Source organism: Suncus etruscus, chromosome 15 (assembly GCF_024139225.1).
Source record: "Suncus etruscus isolate mSunEtr1 chromosome 15, mSunEtr1.pri.cur, whole genome shotgun sequence".
Lineage (NCBI taxonomy): Eukaryota > Metazoa > Chordata > Mammalia > Eulipotyphla > Soricidae > Suncus > Suncus etruscus.
In genome coordinates this window covers 62,803,016-62,821,761 of record NC_064862.1, presented here as the reverse complement: position 1 = coordinate 62,821,761, position 18,746 = coordinate 62,803,016, and the positions used below count along the sequence as shown (strand labels likewise).

Here is an 18,746-nt window from a genome sequence, read left to right as displayed (position 1 = left end):
ATGTCCATGAACAGAGAGCCCTTGCTCATGGCCCTGACTCTGTCCAGGTTACCACCAATCTCTTCTTCAAGGACTCATCTTTCTAGGCGATGACACCATCTGTGACTCCTCATCTTTTTCATCCAACCCCACACAGAATACTTTACTTTCTTTTTGGTCCCATCACTGTGTTTTCCACACATCTCTCAAACTGTACTCCCCATATTAAATTATTGGCCTGTGTTCTTCCTTTTAAAAAATGTACATAACAAGTGCATGAATGTATTCACATTATTAAATATTCAAGCAATATAAGCAAATGAAAGATCTCCCTTATCCTACTCTAAATCTACCTTTCCTTTCCAAAAGTAATCTTGTATAGAAAATTTACATATACCTCTTGGGATAAAAATGGGGTTTTGCTGTGAGTTTGTATAGGTGCCCTTTATTATATATATAACTTTTGACATTCTCTCTCATTTTCAACTTGGCCATGGAAAGCTTTAGATGACTATTCATTTTATACCTGCATGAATTTCTTACTTAAAAAAAGAAAGACCTTCAGCATTAAATTATGTACAATGGAGTCATGATGATTAACTTAGCCATTTTCCATCTTGTGAAATTTAGATAGTTTTCTCTAACCAAGGTGAGCCTTCTTACGCAGGCCTCTTAATGCATTTTCCATTTCTACAAACCAAATCTGCAGAAGGGGAAATAGAGGATTTGAAAGGTATGCAGATTTACTTTTTACATAAATTAACCCATTTATTATAGCCAATGTTTCAGATGGGAGATCTACTGGTCTTTCAATTCCTTCAGTATATTTTTTTTTTTTTTGGTTTTTGGGCCACACATGGTAGCACTAAGGGGTTACTCTTGGCTCTATGCTCAGAAATCACTCCTGCAGGTATGAGGGATCATATGGGATGTCGGGATTCTAACCACCATTAGTTCTGGGTCGGCTGCTTGTAAGACAAACACTCTATCACTGTGCTATCTCTCCAGCCCCATCTTTCAGTCTTCTTATGACAGATTTGACTGTGACAGAAGTGGTATTGTAGGTCTAAGAGCCACCAACGACAGTTTTCATACACAAACCACAGTGCCAAGTGCCCATAGCCTGTCTCTTCATCTTAGTCTTGCTGTAGAAGAGCACATGTACTTGGCGTGTTGGTTGATCTCAATTTTCTTCACCATCTTTTGGAGGGAAGGGCTGAAAAGCACCCCATATTTACCCAGAATCCCCACCTTCTTCATGAACTTAGTTATATTCCCTGAAACCAGCACAAGATACATAGAGGGTTTTGTTTGTTTGGGCCATATCTGGCAGCGCTCAGGGGTTACTCCTGGCTCTGTGCTCAGAAATCGCTCCCTGGCAGGTTAGGGGGGCCATATGGGAGATTTTAAGTTGCCTATTTTACCTTTTCAAGACCTTAGAGATCCTAGAATATGGCTCAATGACAACAAACCTAGCCTACATGAGACCTAGAGTCCAAACCCAAGTGCTGCTCACATGTTCTGTGATGTGTCCTGACAGCTTTGCTGGTTAGAATCCTCTGCGGGAAAGGTCTGGAAGATAATTTAGGGATTGAAAAAGCACTAGTGGGATAAATGCTAGTCTATAAGATGAATTTCTCATGTTCTTGTATACTATCAACATGAGCCAAGATGATCCCAAAAGCCCCACGGTGGGAATGCCAGGCCAGATAAACATGAGTAAATAAATTAAAAATTGAAATAAATAAATAAATGAGTAAATAAATAAAAAATAAGAAATTGAGCTTTGGGGGGCTAAAGAGAAAATACAGTGGGAAACTTTTCAAGGTTCAATCTCTGGTATCCCATATGGTCCTCTGAACACTAACAAGAGTGCTTTCTGAATACAGAGCCAAGATTAACCCCTGGAGCACTACTGGGTGTAATCCCAAAATGAAAAAGAAAAATTAGACTCTCATGAAAGCAGCATAATATTTGCATATATGCTGGCAGAAAAAAAATGCCTCATTTCAGTTTTATTTCCTATATAGTATTATTAAAATTAAACCTGCTTGTGACTATGTATTGAAAACTTATTTCTCTCCTCTGGATTCTCTGTCCAAACTCATGCTCATTTTTCTTTACTGCTACTGTCAATATATTTTTATGAGCCTGTTTGTCTTATTTAATGGTGAGCTCCTTCAGGTGCTTCTCAGATCTTATTTATCTCAGTTTCCCCTTCCAGAGGACACAGCTGGCACATAATGAATTCTGTTGTATTGAAGCCATAGACATTGTCCTCCATCATCGTTGTCATCATGATCCTTCTCCTCATCACAGCTACCATTTATTTAAACTTGCAGAAAGTATGTGTAATCCTTATTAGAGAAATCATCCAATAAGGTGGCGGTTGATATCTCCATTGACAGAAAAGACAACTGAGATTGTCGAGCTGCAGAAACTCTCCATGGACATTCAGACACAGAATGTGGAATTTTGAAGCAAGTTCTCTTCTGCCTGGCTCTAATTCATAATGGCAGTGGGCCTCTACCTGGCTGCTCATTAGAAGTACCTAACTCGCCCTTTAAAAAATAACTAGGACCAGTCCAATTGATTCCAAATCACTTTGAGTAGGTCTAGGGAAGTCATATATAAACATTTTTTAAATCCTTAGATGATTCTGATGTGCAGGAATCATTGGAAGTGAGCCAGCTTTTTCTGTAAAGGGCCAGGGAGTAAATATTTTAGAATGTTTATGCCATACAGTCTCCATGGCAACAACTCAACTTTACTATTGTGGGGTCAAAACAGCCAAAGACAAAAATGAATGAAAATGCCTATATTCCAATAAAACCTTATTTATAAAAACAAGCAGTGGCCAAATTTGACTCAGGGGTTGTAACTTGCTGACCCCTATTCTATAGCATTAAATTTCAAAATGCCTGGAATGTAAGATTACCCCCGTCCAATCCTGACCTCTGATTACATTAATTACCATGGTCATTCTTAAGGACAGAAGTATGACATTCCATGTTTCACCTGAGTCAGTTTAGGAATGTGGGACCTGGTAGTCTACATTTCAACATATAATACTGGGAAACGTGTAGGTAGTCTTAATGGGTTCATAATAAAAAACAATATCTGATATGCTCAAACTGATGTTTCTAGACCAAACAGAAACTGCTTCCTCTCCAGAATTTCTGAAAATACAGCCATGCATCTTATATGCATCTTATTCTGCTCACCATTTTCATCCCAGCGTCCAATCCTCTTCTTCTAAACTCTATTCTTAACTCTGAAATTAGTCAAAGACCAAAGTCCTCTTTTATTTGAAAACACTGAAGAAGAAAATGACTCTTTAACCACCTACATAATAACATTGATGCTGATGCTTATCTGTGGGGGGAAAGGGGGTGTTTAAATAGTTCAGTCGTTAGAAAATGGGGCCTTCATTCTCCCATCATCAGCTTTAAAGCTCTGTGTTGGGTAAGGGCAATCATTTCTGTTTCCCGACCTCTTTAACATCCATTATTTCTCTGTTGTCCGCATCTAATAGTCTCAATCCTTTTAGTTGTTGATAGCTTGGCGATTACTCGGCTACTGCTTTAGGATTACATCTTAATGCATCTGAACAGTTGAATTTACTTACTGCTTCCCTCCCTAAAAGCTTTTTAGTATGATCCAGCTGGGATGGTTTCATCGGGAGAACCATTATTTGCAGCTCTCTTTTTCAGGGGTGGAAATAAATTTCCCAAAAGATGAGTGCAAACTCTGTTCAGTGTAAATCTGCGATATTACTTTTTCTTCTCCTTTTTACGTTCCATTTTCACAATTTTCCTCAGGAATGACTCCTCTCTGGGGAAATAGGAATGTTCTAAATTGCACAATTGAGTCAAATCAATATTTAGAGTGGTTTAGAGTTTTAAGGCTTCTGCTGGATTTTGACAGTAAGTATCATTTTGTACTGTAAAACTCCCTTTTCCCAGGTAACCTATAATATTAATATTGAACATTAGTCACAGTTTTCTACCACCCCCCAATTTCATTTAGGTATCCGCTAAGCAAATAGTGCCCAAGAGTTTAAAATGTACTGGTTTTTCGATGTACTTGCATTTTTATGTTAAAATTGCATCTCTGTGTGTTCATGATCTCCATCTCCATCTCTCTCTGTGCAGGTAGGCGCTTTTAACACTGTAATTAGACACAACAGTAACACCAGGAAAGCATAATGCATAGGGATTTGTGGAACAGCTGTAACAAATGCATAATATGATAAAAAAAAAACACCTTGATACAGTTGAGGGAAAATTCTAGATTATACAAGGAGGGTTTTAGGTTAAAATGATGTAGGAAAAGCTGGTTTATTTCACTTGGGGAAAATGTCCCAGATGTTGGTACTGGGAAATCTCTTTGATAAGACAGTTTTTGATGTAAGGATACTAACAAATCATAAAGTCTAATCTTTGTCTTAAGTCCCAAACAAGATACTATGTGATATTGGATAAGTTACTTTACCTTTCTAAGCCCCTATTACTCCATTCCATGACAGACTTTTTTTTTTTTGTTTGTTTTTTCGGACCACACCCGTTTGATGCTCAGGGGTTACTCCTGGCTAAGCGCTCAGAAATTGCCCCTGGCTTGGGGGTGCGGGGCGATCGAACCGCAGTCCTTCCTTGGCTAGCGCTTGCAAGGCAGACACCTTACCTCTAGTGCCACCTCACCAGCCCCTCCATGACAGATTTAATAGTAGAACATTTATATACCCAGGACTGTTGTGCCAACCAAAGGAAGTAATAGACACAGTTTCCTCTTTTGAGGCATCTAGCCACAATGTATGAGGAGAATGAAGCAAGAGAGATAAACATAATAACAGAACTCTTCAGTAATATTGACCTCCTGGCTACACACACACATTGCAAATGTCTTTTATAAACTTTAACTAATATACCAAGGTGATCTCAGCTCCCCCGTAAGAGTTTTTTGTTTGGTTTGGTTTGTTTTGTTTTGGGGGACACACCCAGAGATGCTTAGGGATTACTCCTGGCTATGCACTAAGAAATTGCCCCTAGCTTGGGGGACCATATGGGATGCCAAGGGATTGAACCAAAGTCCATCTAAGGTTAGCTAGCGCTTGCAAGGCAAATGCCCTACCACTTATGCCAATGCTCCGGCCCACCCCCAGTAAGAGTTTTGAAATTTCTTCCTTGAATGTCTTCTCTCTTATCTTTCCCCTCCCCTTCTTTTGTAACCTGTTCCACAGTATCAAGTAGCTACTCAGTTATATCTTTTGATTTGGGGTGCTTTGTAATTATTTGCTGATTTTTTTCAATTTCTTATTTAAAGAATTGTGATTTATCAAGTTATTGATAGTTGAGTTGAATGCATATCATATTTCAACACCAATCCCCCTATCAGTATCAACTATCTCCACCAGTATTCCCATACTGGTACCTGCCACTTTGAAAAGCACATTACAAAGTTTGATGGTTGCAGCTTAAATCTCGTGTTTTCATCATTTTCGAGTCTGTGCTTTGGATTTTAGCTATAACACTTTGAATCACCAGTACAACTGAAGCAAGCTCTAATCTCATTTACCCATTATTTCCCTTTCTCATTTTTTCCTTCCAGCCTTGATTTCTTTCTTTTTTTTTTTTTTTTTTTTTTTTTGGTTTTTGGACCACACCCGTTTACGCTCAGGGGTTACTCCTGGCTATGAGCTCAGAAATTGCCCCTGGCTTGGGGAGACCATATGGGACACCGGGGGATCGAACCGTGGTCCGTCCTATGCTAGTGCTTGCAGCCTTGATTTCTTTTCTTTTATGCCCTTCTCTTCCCTAAGCTCTAGAATCAAGGGTGATCCAAGCATCACTCCTTCACTTCATTATATTTTCTTATCCAGTTATTCTATATGCCACAGATAAGTGAGATCATCCTGTGTTTGTTCTTCATTCAACATATCTTCCATTTCCAAGCAGGCTGTAGCAAATTGCATTCTCGACACATTCCTTGCAGCTGTGTTTTTAACCTTCTGAATACCTTTCAGTTTCTGCCTTTTAGCTCATCCTTTTCTATCACTGCCTCCAAATCAGACCCTGGATCAATGCAAAGACCTCTTCATTTCACTGTCTTTAACTTGATTCCTCCATGATCCATTTTACTGATCCTTTTCCAGATTAGGAAATTGAGATGCAGAGATTCAATAAACAGTCCCAAATCTCTCGGCCTTCCAGCAGTGTTTCGGGGATTCCAAACCAGGCTTGGAATAATGAACCCCATCATCTCTGCTTTTTCCTACCTTAGAGTACTGGGGGAGTCCTTCATTAATGTGAGGAACCCTGCCCCTCTTCACCTAATAATTGTCTTCAAATGCTATTTCTCCTATACCTAAGTTCCACCTTAAGTTACATTCATCATGAGATAGAATTTGTGAGAGCTTAAAGAAGCAACCTGAATATATGGGGGAAGTCAGCGAGAGAAGGAGGCACAAGTAGTTGTCCCTAATGTCTGGATGGACATTAGCCATTGAAACCTGCTGTTCAGTGGTGGACCTGGTCAGCAGGTATGTAAAGAGAGAATCTGGACAAGAGTGGGAAAGAGTAGGGAAGAAACTTCAGGCCAATATTTCTGGAATCTGAACCAGGGCAGGGGGAGGGCAAGCATCGTCATCTACCATACTTTAAACCAATCAGATTGGCACTTTCAACCGCCATCCAGTGTGGGGTGGTGGTGATGGTGGTGGTGGTGATGGTCAAAGAAATAAACACCTAAGAAGAAACACATACAGGATTGTCCAAATTTAGAGTCTTTTAGACAGTCCTGAGTGATCTCACAAACTGACCGATTTTTCAATACAATATTCCTACCCTCCACTCCCAACCAGGATTATTATTTAAATTGACAGAGACATTAGGAACAGTTAGCAAACACATCAAAATTCAATGGGTGCATTAAGAGCAAGGCAATATTTTGCATCACCAATCAGCAGGCATCCCTAAAATATCAAGTTATGACAATTTCCTATTCTGTTTTTGCCTTTTCTGCTCTCTACATCTAAAAGACCCATTAACTGTTGTTTTAGTCAATCCTTTCCTGCCCATCATCTACTCTACTTTTTCCTGGGTGCTTTTTTTTTTTTTTTTTTTTTTTTGCTGCCCAAATATATTCTAAGACCTGAACTATTTTGCCTAAGAGTCTTTCCAGACTGGCAGGTTTTTTACAGACTCAAGTTCCACACAGAGGCAGGAGGGAGCATGGCAGATTCTGCTTGGAGCCAGAGATCAGAGAGATGAGTTACTACAGGTGTCTAGGAACTATTGTATGCCCCGTGGTCACAGGCACTAGAGTGGCAGGAAAATGGGGTACATGGGAGTCGAGATTTCTGAGGCACGAATGGCGGGTCTCAGTACTCTTCTGGAAGTGGTTTCCCAGCCCTGATTTTGCAAAAAAAAAAAAAGATACCTGCAGCCTTTAGGAATATGTGATTTGTATATCAAGCTGCTCTAAAGGCTGCAGGGGTAGCATGGAGGGCAAAGCTGCGCCAGCCTGACATATTATGATCCTGACATTTGCTTGCTTAAGGTCTACCTTGGCATTTTTCACCCGTGTCTGAGAGATGTCAGTAGCTGTTCCAAGAGATGAAAAAGACAGGGGTTGGCAACATGGTCAAAAAGTAGACGAAATAAGTGACCTCTACCCTTTCTGAATTTAAAAGTGCAGCATAACATATCACTTGCTCACAAATGCCTCTCACACAGTTGAGCATTCTGATTCAGTGGCAAAGAAATGGTTTTGTTTAGTTTAATGAACTTCTGCCCAAATGTACTTGCTCAGACAGCTATTTTTTTTTTTACCCAGAAAAGTCAATTAGATAGTAAGAGTTCCCCTGAAACAGGACTGGGAAATAATGATTCAGCTGAACACAGCATCAGACCTTGTAGGACCAAGACAGATGGAAGATGAGCTGGATCCTCAGGGTAGCTTTTCTCACTGATGCCTTTGCCTGCCTGCTAAGTTTTTCCCACTCAAGACTGAGCTCAGCCACTCTATAGTCAACTTGCTTATCACTTCATCCTCCTAGGTGTTTGTTCTGACTTTTTCTGTAGAACAACTCTTATTCATGAATGTTCCACCTCTCTCAACATTTGCATCTTTTTCTTTTTGCTTCCCCGGTGATTTTTACAGTGTCCCAATTTTTTTCTTAAACTAGTGAGTATGTTTCTGTGTGCACTGAAGATCAACTTTTTCTTCACTGCATCCATCTTCATTCTCTTATTTTGTTCTTGGTACTCTTATTTCAATCCATTTTTTTTTCACTTTAGCTCTTTTTTTTATCATTTCACCTTTATTTCTCATTTCGTTTGGCTTATATTTTTGAAACTCTCTAGGGACCATTGAATGCAAGTTTTTCAAAATTTACCAGTCTGTCTTTAGAATTGCCAGTCTTTTTTTTGGATTTTGGGCCATACCCGGTGATGCTCAGGGGTTACTCCTGACTATGTGCTCAGAAATCGCCCCTGGCTTGGGGGCCAATATGGGACTCCAGGGATCCATCCTGGGTCAGCTGCATGCAAGGCAAATGCCCTACCATTGCTCTATAGCTCTCTAGACCCTAGAGAGTCCAGTCTTTATAGGCACTTTTCGCCTAGGCGCATAAGTGCAGTAGCCTTCTTTTATGCAACACAAGCTTTGGCTGTACTTACGGAATGTTTTCTCATGTGAAGAAACGAATTCTTATTCAGACAGGAACCCAAAAGATATTTTTGTTTTATTTTGGGGGGGGATCAAAACCAGCAGTGCTCAGTGGCTTTTCCACGGAGCACTTCAGGCTTCTGTTAGACCTGCTCCTCTATCAGTGGGACACTCATCATGCTGAACCAGATTTTGGCATTTTAGAAGGATTTTAGCCTAATTGGTATTTTAAGCCTCTGGAGCAACTTCTTGTTTCTGCTGCTGGATGCAGAGCTATGTATGTGCACACAAATATTATGCATATACAGTCATTTATCTCATATATGTTACTGTTACTCAGGGCTTAATGGGGTGTGAGGCACAGCTTCCAAACTCTTTTTATCCTTATAATCTGCACAATAACCCTGTGAGATTGGTACTTTGTATCTCCACTTGACAGATGAGAAAACTGAGTCAGTGTCATTTTTCCAGCATCACACAGTACAGAAGTATGTAAGTCCAAATTCAAGCTTGAGTAAAATTTTGCTGGAGTTTTAAGTAGGGTGATACATCTTTCTTTTCACCCTTTCCTTATAATAAAGTGTAGAAAACTGAAGCTCCTAGAACTGCAGAGAAAGCTCAGTGGTCAGGGGTGCATTTTTACCAGGTATCAAGACCCAAGCTTACACCTGACACCACATGAACCCCAGAACACTGCAGAGTGTGAACCTGGAGGCCCTAAGCTTTGCTGGGCCTGATGGTTCCCAACAATATAGTGCCTGAGGAGCAGTCATCACTTGACCAAATATTACTAGTAGTGGTCCACTGGGAACTTTAAGTGCTTTTGTGGGAGCCCCCACTAACATATCCTGCAGCTACTTTGGTTTTCTTGTCTCTAGCTACTTCCATTGTTCCCATTCAGCTAAGTCACAAGATGGCTGTGTTCCAGGATGACCTTGGAAGAGTCTAGAAACAGACACACCTTTGGAGATACAAGGGGTGGTATTAGATAAATGTGGTGGGTGGAACTTTGGGCCTTAGCTTGGCACAGGGTCTCCTTGCTGTTAAGAGGTAGCAGAAAGACCTGACTTTATTATCCAGCATTGGGATATTTTTTTCTTATGAGTGAAAACCTTCCCTCATAGCCCAGATGAGTTTTGTTTGTTTGTTTATTTTATTTTTGGGGAGCCAATGCCAGCAGTGCTCAGTGGCTTCTCCTGACTCTTCTCTCAGGAATTACTCCTAGCTGGCTCAAGGGACTATATCGGGTGATGGGGAGTGAACTCAAGTCAACTACATGCAACACATATGCCCTACCTGCTGTACTTTTGCTCCAGTCTCAGCCCAGAAGATTTTTTTTTCACAGTAATTTTTTTATTTTAATTATGACAACAAAGATGCAAAGAAAGAGGACAGGGTAAAGTTACAGTGGAAGCCCAATCACCCATAAACAGGATTCTCAGTAGTCCCATCGATGATATCCCAGCCTTATACTTTCAGCCAAAGAACATTAAGAAAAACAAAACTGAACCCATGTACCATACAATTACGTTGTCCCTCAAATCCCCCGTTGTAGTACATATTATTTCTTAGCAGCACACCATATAATCTAAAGATATTAGACTTATGTAACTCTTTAAACATTGAGGGCAAAGTACATGTATCTAGATCCATGCACATGCTTACTAGTTTAAATTAACCTCAAAAGTTTTAGTGGGTTGTTTTTCTTAAGGATTGGAGTCAAGGGACCATAGTAAAAAACGATATTAAAGTGGCATTTGTTTGCATAGGCCCACCAAAACATAAGGGACATGGAAAGACAAATTATGGTCTAAATAGATGGAGACCCTACCCCTGAAGTTTCCTGGCACAGGACTGACTCTAGGCTCCAGGCAAACTAGTTTGTCCAATTCAAGTCATCGTCTGTAGTGGCAATACACCTCCATTCCTCACATAGTCTCTGTTGTTGGTATCATGCTTCTGTATTAAAGATCCTGGAGTCTACATGTCTCATATAGCAGTCAGGATGGTGCAGAGCATTCTCTCGTTTCATCTCACACTTAAGGGGCAATAGAGAGAACCATGTCCTGTAGAGCAGGTCATTGTTGTTGTCACGTCTTCTCAGTGTAAACGGAGGTGTCTTTTATAGCCCAGAAGATTTTAATCACTATTCCTTGTCCCTAGGACTGTGGAGACCAGTAGTTATTGACATTTGTGTTCATGATTATTTCAGTAGGGAGTTGGTGGAAAGTAAATCCAGTCATTTCTCACTACTGTCACCCTGGAAGTCCCCAACAACCAGCTTAATCCTTGAACAGCCTTGCAGGGTCTCTGTTAATCCTGTTTTTCCAGTGAGAAAACCCAAAGCTCTCTCTGTTTCTGACTTAACTGCAAGTCACATGATGCCAGCAATGATAGATCCTAATGGATCTTGTCTCCCAAGACTTTGGGTTCTCAAGCTATGACTTACTTCTTCTCCACCTGTGGGCTGTTCATTATATTTATCTTCCTTAATTCAGTTTCATTAAAGATGTGTTTTTGTAGGAAAATCCTTGGTGTTATTTTTAATGGAGTTGGGGGAATTGCCAGTACCCAGCAGTGCTCAGGGCTTATTCCTGCCTCTGTGCTCCAGGGAAATTGATTTGCAGTTGGCTACATGCAAATCAAGACACTTAACCCTGTATTGTCTCCACCTTAAAAGTCTTTGCATTCAGAAGATTGGTGTTGAGAAGAGGACAGAAGAAAGGGGTGAACAATTCCCAAGAGGGGAGGAAGAGCCAAACTTCACAGGCAAAAAAGGACTATGATAAAGGCAGGAATTCAACTGCATTCCTTACTGGAACCTATAGCCAAAAAGGAAGAATTGCAAGGGGTGCTTGAACTGAGACTGACTTCTGATTCAGGGAACCCAAAGATCTGACAGAGATCCTTCTGAAGCAGGCACAGGATTCAGATTGGATTGTTTTAATAGATCATTAGGTCTGCAAAGTACCAAGCTGAGTGGCTTTAACTGAATAAGTGACTTTCCATCAGTTTGAAATCACCTGAAGTCAGGTGTCAGAATATAGGTTTCTTTGGTACACCCTCACCTTGGTTTGTATATGCCTCCCTCTCCCATCTGGGCAGGTAAGTGTTTAGTCTCCTCATAGAAGGAAGTACCCATCTCATATAGAACTGTGACCTTATTTTATTTTTTGAGGCCCTCTTTCCAATTCACATTTCATTCAGCAGCCCTGTGATTGAGGATTATAATGCATAAACACAAGTTCGGAGCAGATCACCAATGAGCTGGAACTAATGGCAAGAAATGGCAACTAATGGCAAGAAAACATCTTGGAGAGTCAGATCACCTGGCACCATACCTGTACTGGTGCTTGAAAAAGAAAGTCCTATATCCCACTGTTTCTTTGTGTCCCACAGACACATTTTGTCCCTTTTTTTTTTTTTTGAGCATTCCAAGGAGTTTCTTTGGCATAGTGTCTTTTGCTCTTCTCGGACATTCGGTAACATTCCCTATTGAATGAAATGGAAGATTCAACCTTGAGAGGTAATGGTGTCCAGTCAGAATTTGGTAACACTCTGTTGTTTGGATCTTATTTGAAAGTTTTTTGCTTTGACTTTCATTTATGAAATGTGATTCTGGGCATGTACATGAAATAAGGACCTAGAAAGTTTCCCTTATTTTGTAAAATGAGCTACATTTTTAAATCATGAATTAAGTTAAAGGAAATCTTGGGGAAAATAATGAAATAACAGTAGAATGCAAAACCCTAAATCTGGGTAAGTGTTGTGGGCTTCGTCCAAACATGGAGAAAGAAAGGTGGTAATCACCATTGGGAATGCAAGTAATACAAAGACCCAATTTTTCCATTAAAATTCCCACAAAATGAGCCATATTTAACTAAGTACTACAATAAGTTCCACCCCTCCTGAGGAGTATTTTCTTTTCTATTTACTTTCCAGTAAACATTTTGTTGTTGTTGTTGTTGTTGTTGTTTTGGGGTCATATCCAACTGCGCTCTGAGGTTACTCCTGGCTCTACACTCAGAAATCACTCCTGGTAGGCTCAGGGAACCAAATGGAATGCCTGCCAGGAATCAAACCAGTGTTTGTCCTGGGTTGGCTGCATGCAAAGCAAATACCCTACTGCTGTCCTATTGCTCCAGCCCCTCCAGTAAACTTTTTATTTTCTAAATCTTAGCCTGTTGTTACTCAGTATTTTTATTTCTGGAGATATTGAAGAACAGAACCATGGACAAACCCACAATTTTGCTTCTGCACCAGAAACTCATGAAGTTGTGAATGTTTGTGTGTCCACATAAACACATGTGCTTAGATGTGTGTGCACACATTTTCTGGAACATGCATGTATAGGTTAGAACATGTATATGTATAATTGCATATGTATGCATATTGATAATGTGCAGATGTATTTGAATGTGCATATAATATGCCTACATTAGTGTCTGTAATGCCTGCACGTGTTTGTCTATGTGCATGTGGGTGCGTCTGTGTATGTTTTCATCTTGTGGAATCATCCTCTTCACTAAGATGAATTTAGAAGATTGGCTTTGCCTTTGTTTTCTCTCCCTGGGCAAAATTGACTACATCCGCACACTCTAAAGTACATAATGGTCTGTGTTCACTCTGTTTCTCTAGAAACAAACAGTCACATCAGTTCGTGGGCATTTGCTGAATACCAGACCCTGAGGAAGGTACAGGAGCATAACCAAGGACTAGAACAGACAGGATTCCAGCTGAGAGACTTCCATGTGACTCATGACTATACCACTTCCCGCCTTGTCTCCCCCATATAAGAGATTGTGGTCCTTTGAGCCTTGGCTGTTCAGGTATCCCCTCTCAGCCCTGTGAGGAGAGATGAATGGTGGAGCCTGAGCACTGCAAATATGTGTCAGCACTTGATCAGCTCATTACCACCAGCTATACAGCCATACTATCTGGTGTTTCAAAAGTGTCATTCACAGATTCCTTGTCTTCCAGTCCTTGGAAGGCAAAGATAGAGATTCTACTCAGAAGACCTAATTATATAACTTGGGCAATTTAGCTGGAAGTGTTAACACACACGCACACATACACACACACACACACACACACACACACACACACACCCCTCCAACAGGGAACTGGGGTGGGGGAAAGGCTACAGTCTCCTGGTCAGGGATGTCCTGTCAGAAATAGTGAGTTTTTAGGAAAACAGAGAGATAGTGTGGCTTTGAAAGATGCAGCCCCTGAATCTTAATAAGGGGGTGATGAGTGTGCAGGACTCCAGGGAGACTAATTGAAAGGAAAGTATCTAAGTCAGACTCGTGCTGCTGAACCCAATTGTTAATGCTCTTCCAGTGCAGGTGCGGTAGGGGAGAAACAAGTTACCAAGTTAATGGCACCTGCCTTCACTACCTTTAATTACCTGCAGTCTTCAAGCGGAGACAGGCAAGTCTCTTCTTGCAGCTCTCAGCTCTCTCTCTGTCTCTGTCTCTCTCTCTCTCTCTCTCTTTCCTTCTCTCTCATAGCTCTCTTCCCAATAGCTTTCCTGACACAGACCAGCCTGGTTTCAGAGATCACACCTTTATGGGGACAGAGAAGGTTAAGCTGTGTTTCTGTTGGGGTGTCTCTTTCAGCTCCAGCACAAATTCCGTGAAGTCAACATGACTGTGTTGATTTTCATGACAGAGCACTGAGGATTGACTGAAGTGTAATGTCCTACACCCAGGTTATGGAAGGACAGTTGTGAGATGGCTCAAGTCTGTCTGACTGAAGAGCCCTGGCAGGACTCAGGAAGTGATAAGGTCCTGCATGACCATCCTGTCTCTTATTTTTCTTTTGTTCTCTCTGTCTGTCTGTCTTTATCTCTCTTTGTATTTCTGTCTCTGTCTCTCTGTGCCTCTCTCTCTTTCTCTGCAATCCTCAGGAGTTACTCCTGGCTCTGTGCTTTGGGGAGTCACACCCAGCCCAATAGTGTTCAGGGGATCATGTAGGGCTAGGGATTAAAATTGGTCTCCTCAATCCTGTTGAGCTCTCTCATTCCTCTTCCTCTCTTACAAACATAAACTAGATATCTGTATGTGTTGGTCTGCTCATTACAAGTATAGAAATAATAAGACTCAGCATAAAATAATTGATCATATAGTTAGTGAAGACGGAAGAAATAAAAGAGTATTTGTAAACACACATGTAAAAAGTTTGGAGGGATGTAGAGGGTGTAATGCCATGCTACCATTCCTCAGTGGAATCTCTTAGAAACTCTATGAAGGCGAACTTAGATCTGAAACCTGAACAGGGTGAGGTAATAAACATGTGGAATCTGTATCATGCTAGGCACATATGGAGGAAGCAGCAACATTGACTGCATCACTCATTCAGCCTGCTCTTACATAATGATACCATCAGGTGAGCTTCAATAGCAGATATTTATCTTGACAGATACATGGAGACTAGAAATTCAAGGTCCAGATGTTGACCAATATGGTTTCTGGTGAGCTTTTTCCTCTTGATTTACAGATGGCCTCCTTGCTAGAGAGAAAGTCTAGTGTTTCTGTCTCTTACAAGGGCACTCATCCCATTATAGGATCTGCCCTCCTGTTTTTATCTAAATCTAATTATCTTGCAAAGGCCCCACCTTTTAATAGCATCACATGTGGCATTAGGGTCTCAACATAGGGACAAGAATTGTGTTAATAAAAAGGTGGTGTAGGAAAAATTAGCGTGTGTGAGAAACAAGAAGCTTCAGGTGTCTGGATCTGAGTGAGCAATGAGGAGATTGGGTAATGGGTTCAGAGAAGATATAATAGGAGCATTCCATTATGTGTTTTTGAAGAAGGGATATAAAGAGGAGGAGCAAAAGGCAGAGGAAGAATGGACCAAGAGCCCTTAGTTTTAGGAGGACTTTTGTCCATTTCAATTGCCATTTTCTTTTAAATAACTCAGTTTACCTATGTTCCACTCTAATAAATTCTTGTCAGTTTCTCTCATGAGCCAAAAAAGCTAGAAAATGTTAAATAAAGAGAACTACGGTCCGTGGGCCATAGAGGATGCTTCTGGTATTGCAAAAATACCTTGCAGAAAGGTGTCTTCACTAGTGAAATAAGAAGGTGATAATTGGAACCAGGGACAGGTCAGCACTGGATGCAACTGTAGAGGTAAAGTCCCCACTAGAGGAGCTGAAGAGATAGTCCAGAGGGTTGGGCTCTTGTCTTGCATGTGGCTAAGTAGGATTCAATCTCTGACACCATCTCTATTTTTCCCTTAAACCTGACAAGAGTGATCCCTATCAGGGATTCATATTCTGTAGGAGTACGGAGCTAGAAGTAGGTCCTGAGCAATGCTGAGGGTGACCCCCAAAACAATAAAAGATCCTACCAGAGTCCACAGGCTCAAGAGAGTGACTGAGCTGCGAGTAAAGAGTAAGAGCATGAATTCCATGAATGCTAAAGCTGGAAATACATTAAGAACATCTTATTGGGATACAAATGAATTAATTGCACAGGCAAGGTTGTGTGGAATGAGGTGAATATTCTAGAATGTTCTTTCAATATGTGTGTTCACTGCCTGAAGCTCTCATCCTCTTTCATTCACTAACTTAAACTTCTTCCATTGCCCTTCCCTTATCCTCAAATACTTCACCCAATCTCCTAATATCAAAACACAAAGGTCCTCATATGTGGTCTTCAATGATAAGTCAGTCATGGCACAATGGAATTTATTTATTCTCTTTTGGAGGGGGGCACACCCAGTGATGCTCAGGGGTTACTCCTGGCTATGCGCTCAGAAATCACTCCTGGCTTGGAGGATCTAATTGAGGTCCATCCTGGGTCAACTGCGTGCAAGACAAACACCCTACCACTGAGCCATTGCTCCGGCCCCAGAATTTTTTTTATTATTATTGTGTTTTCTGACTTTAGCACAAATCAACTCTTATTTGATTTGGCATTCTCTGATATGTGAATATATGGAGAGGACAAGTTCAGGAAATGTCCCCTATTAGGTGTTATAAGTGGTGCTCTGGTCGCTACATAGTATTAGTAGTACTTTATGGAGTTTTTCACATTACAGTCTTGGGCAATCTTCATTAATACTCTTATGAAGTTAGTGTGGTCCCATTTGATAGGTGTGAGAAGCAGGGCAAACAGACATGTGATTTCTCCAGTGACATGGTAAAGTGGGAGCTGAGCCTGCTAAGTAAGGAGGGAACTGGCCAAGGCATGGAATCAAGGGAGGTCATAGCCTCTGCAAACCATCTCAGGAGATGGAGCTGATTTCTCAGAGGTCAGAGTATTAAAGATATAAAGGAGAAAATAGAGTTGGATGGCAATTTAAAAGCCCTTTGTGAGGGAGGATTATTTTATCAGGTCCTAATGGAAGGCTGGGGGTGCATGGAAGTGGGGCCAATGCATGTCTCTGCAAAAACTTGACCATCTTAAAGCCCTGTATTACAGGTGCCCTGTGGACTATGTCATTGTAGCTGTGTGATTTCCATCAAATCACTGAAAATGTCTGCATCCAGTCTCCCCATCATTCCATCCACAGGAGATGGGCTGTTCTTGAGCTGTTAACTTGAGCTTTATCTGGGCATCAGCTCAGAGCAACCCCTGGAGATTTTCCATTTGTCAAAAGAAGAAAAAGAAATCAGGTGCCAAGTGATGGTAATATTTTTAGATTGTATTGCTTCACGCAAGCCTTTGATCAGCTTAAATGTAGGCTTTGGAGCAGGGCTGTGACATGAGTGAGCAAAAAGGGGGTGGCATGAGAAGGCTCTGTTGCCTGAAGACTGGGGAGTGACAGCGCTCATGGGCATAGCAGGAGGTGGACAACTCTGTGGCAGTTTTGGCTAAAAGGTCTTAATGGATTGTGCTCTCTCCGCTTTCGTGATTACAGGATTCTTTGCTGTCCATCATGTCTGGACCTTAGAGCTGGGCTGAAGGATTCTTGTATTTCTGCTCACCCCTCATCCCTGCACTCCCTAAAAAAGAACTAAGCCTACTCAGGCAAACAGTAAATAGAGCTTATAATTTTGGCCTCCTTTATCCTCCTAATGAAGGCAGATAATTCCAGCCTCGAAGCTTCAGAAGCAGCCTAAGGAACATCTCTCTCAGCCCATTTCTGTTACAGATGGAGAAATGGAAGGCCAGAGAGAGTAGGAAAATGAGGCCGGTAGTAAGATCTGAGCTGAAGAACTAGCTGTAAGGTGCCCTCCCACCACCAGTTTGTGAAGATGAATACTGTCAATTTTCTGATACAACCTTATTAGATAAGACAAAGAGGTAGAAGTGTGTGTGTGTGTGTGTGTGTGTGTGTGTGTGTGTGTTTCTGGGAATGAAATCTAAGGTCTTGTAAAGGCCAGGCAAGTGCTCATTCACTGAGTTATATCTTGAGTTTAGGGGATAATTGCTGAAAAGGTGAAGACTCAAATCAGGTAGTCCTTGTGATTGGAATTTTCTGAGGGTGCTGGAAAGAAGACAAAGGGAAATTCAAGTTGAGATCAAACAGAACTAGAGGGGAAATTCTAAACATCAAGTTTAAAGAATAAGACACACCCAGAAACTAGAAATGTGTACTAAGATTGGTGTGATGGGGAGTACTAAGGGCCAGGTCAAAGCAGGCCAGGAGACAAATCATTTCCCTCAGAACTTTGTATTTTATGCCCTAATAATGAACAACAGTGAAGAAAAGGTCCTCTGGAACATTTGTTGAAAAGGTAATGATAAAGAAATAACACAGGATACAAAACATGCATCAGAAAAGCTGGCTTAATAAACACATTCATTCACTAATTCAGAATTCTGCCTGCTCTGTACTGGTTCCATACCACATCCCCACCTGAGCTGTGAGGGCATTGAAGAGAGCAGCTTCCTGAGATTTTGATAGAATTAACACTTCACTCTAGGTAGGTGTGCAGCAGAAATCCATACAACACTTTTTATTATTTTTATTTTAGTAGTGAATTATTAATTATTTTCAGAAACCCAAGTCTGCATTAGGTGTCTAACTTATAGCCAATTCAGAGAAATGCAGCCTTGCCTCCAAGAGAAGGAAGAAATTACTCAAGCACTCTAAGAATCAGCAGGAGCCAGAATCCTAGAAAGTTAAGTGCAACCATTTAAGTT

At 41.0% G+C, this 18,746-nt stretch overlaps 1 protein-coding gene across 1 annotated transcript in view; it reads left to right on the top strand.

Annotated features, from left to right (window-relative positions):
* Positions 1-18,746, top strand: part of HS3ST4 (heparan sulfate-glucosamine 3-sulfotransferase 4) — a 455,289-nt gene that overhangs the window by 358,708 nt on the left and 77,835 nt on the right. The window lies entirely within an intron of this gene.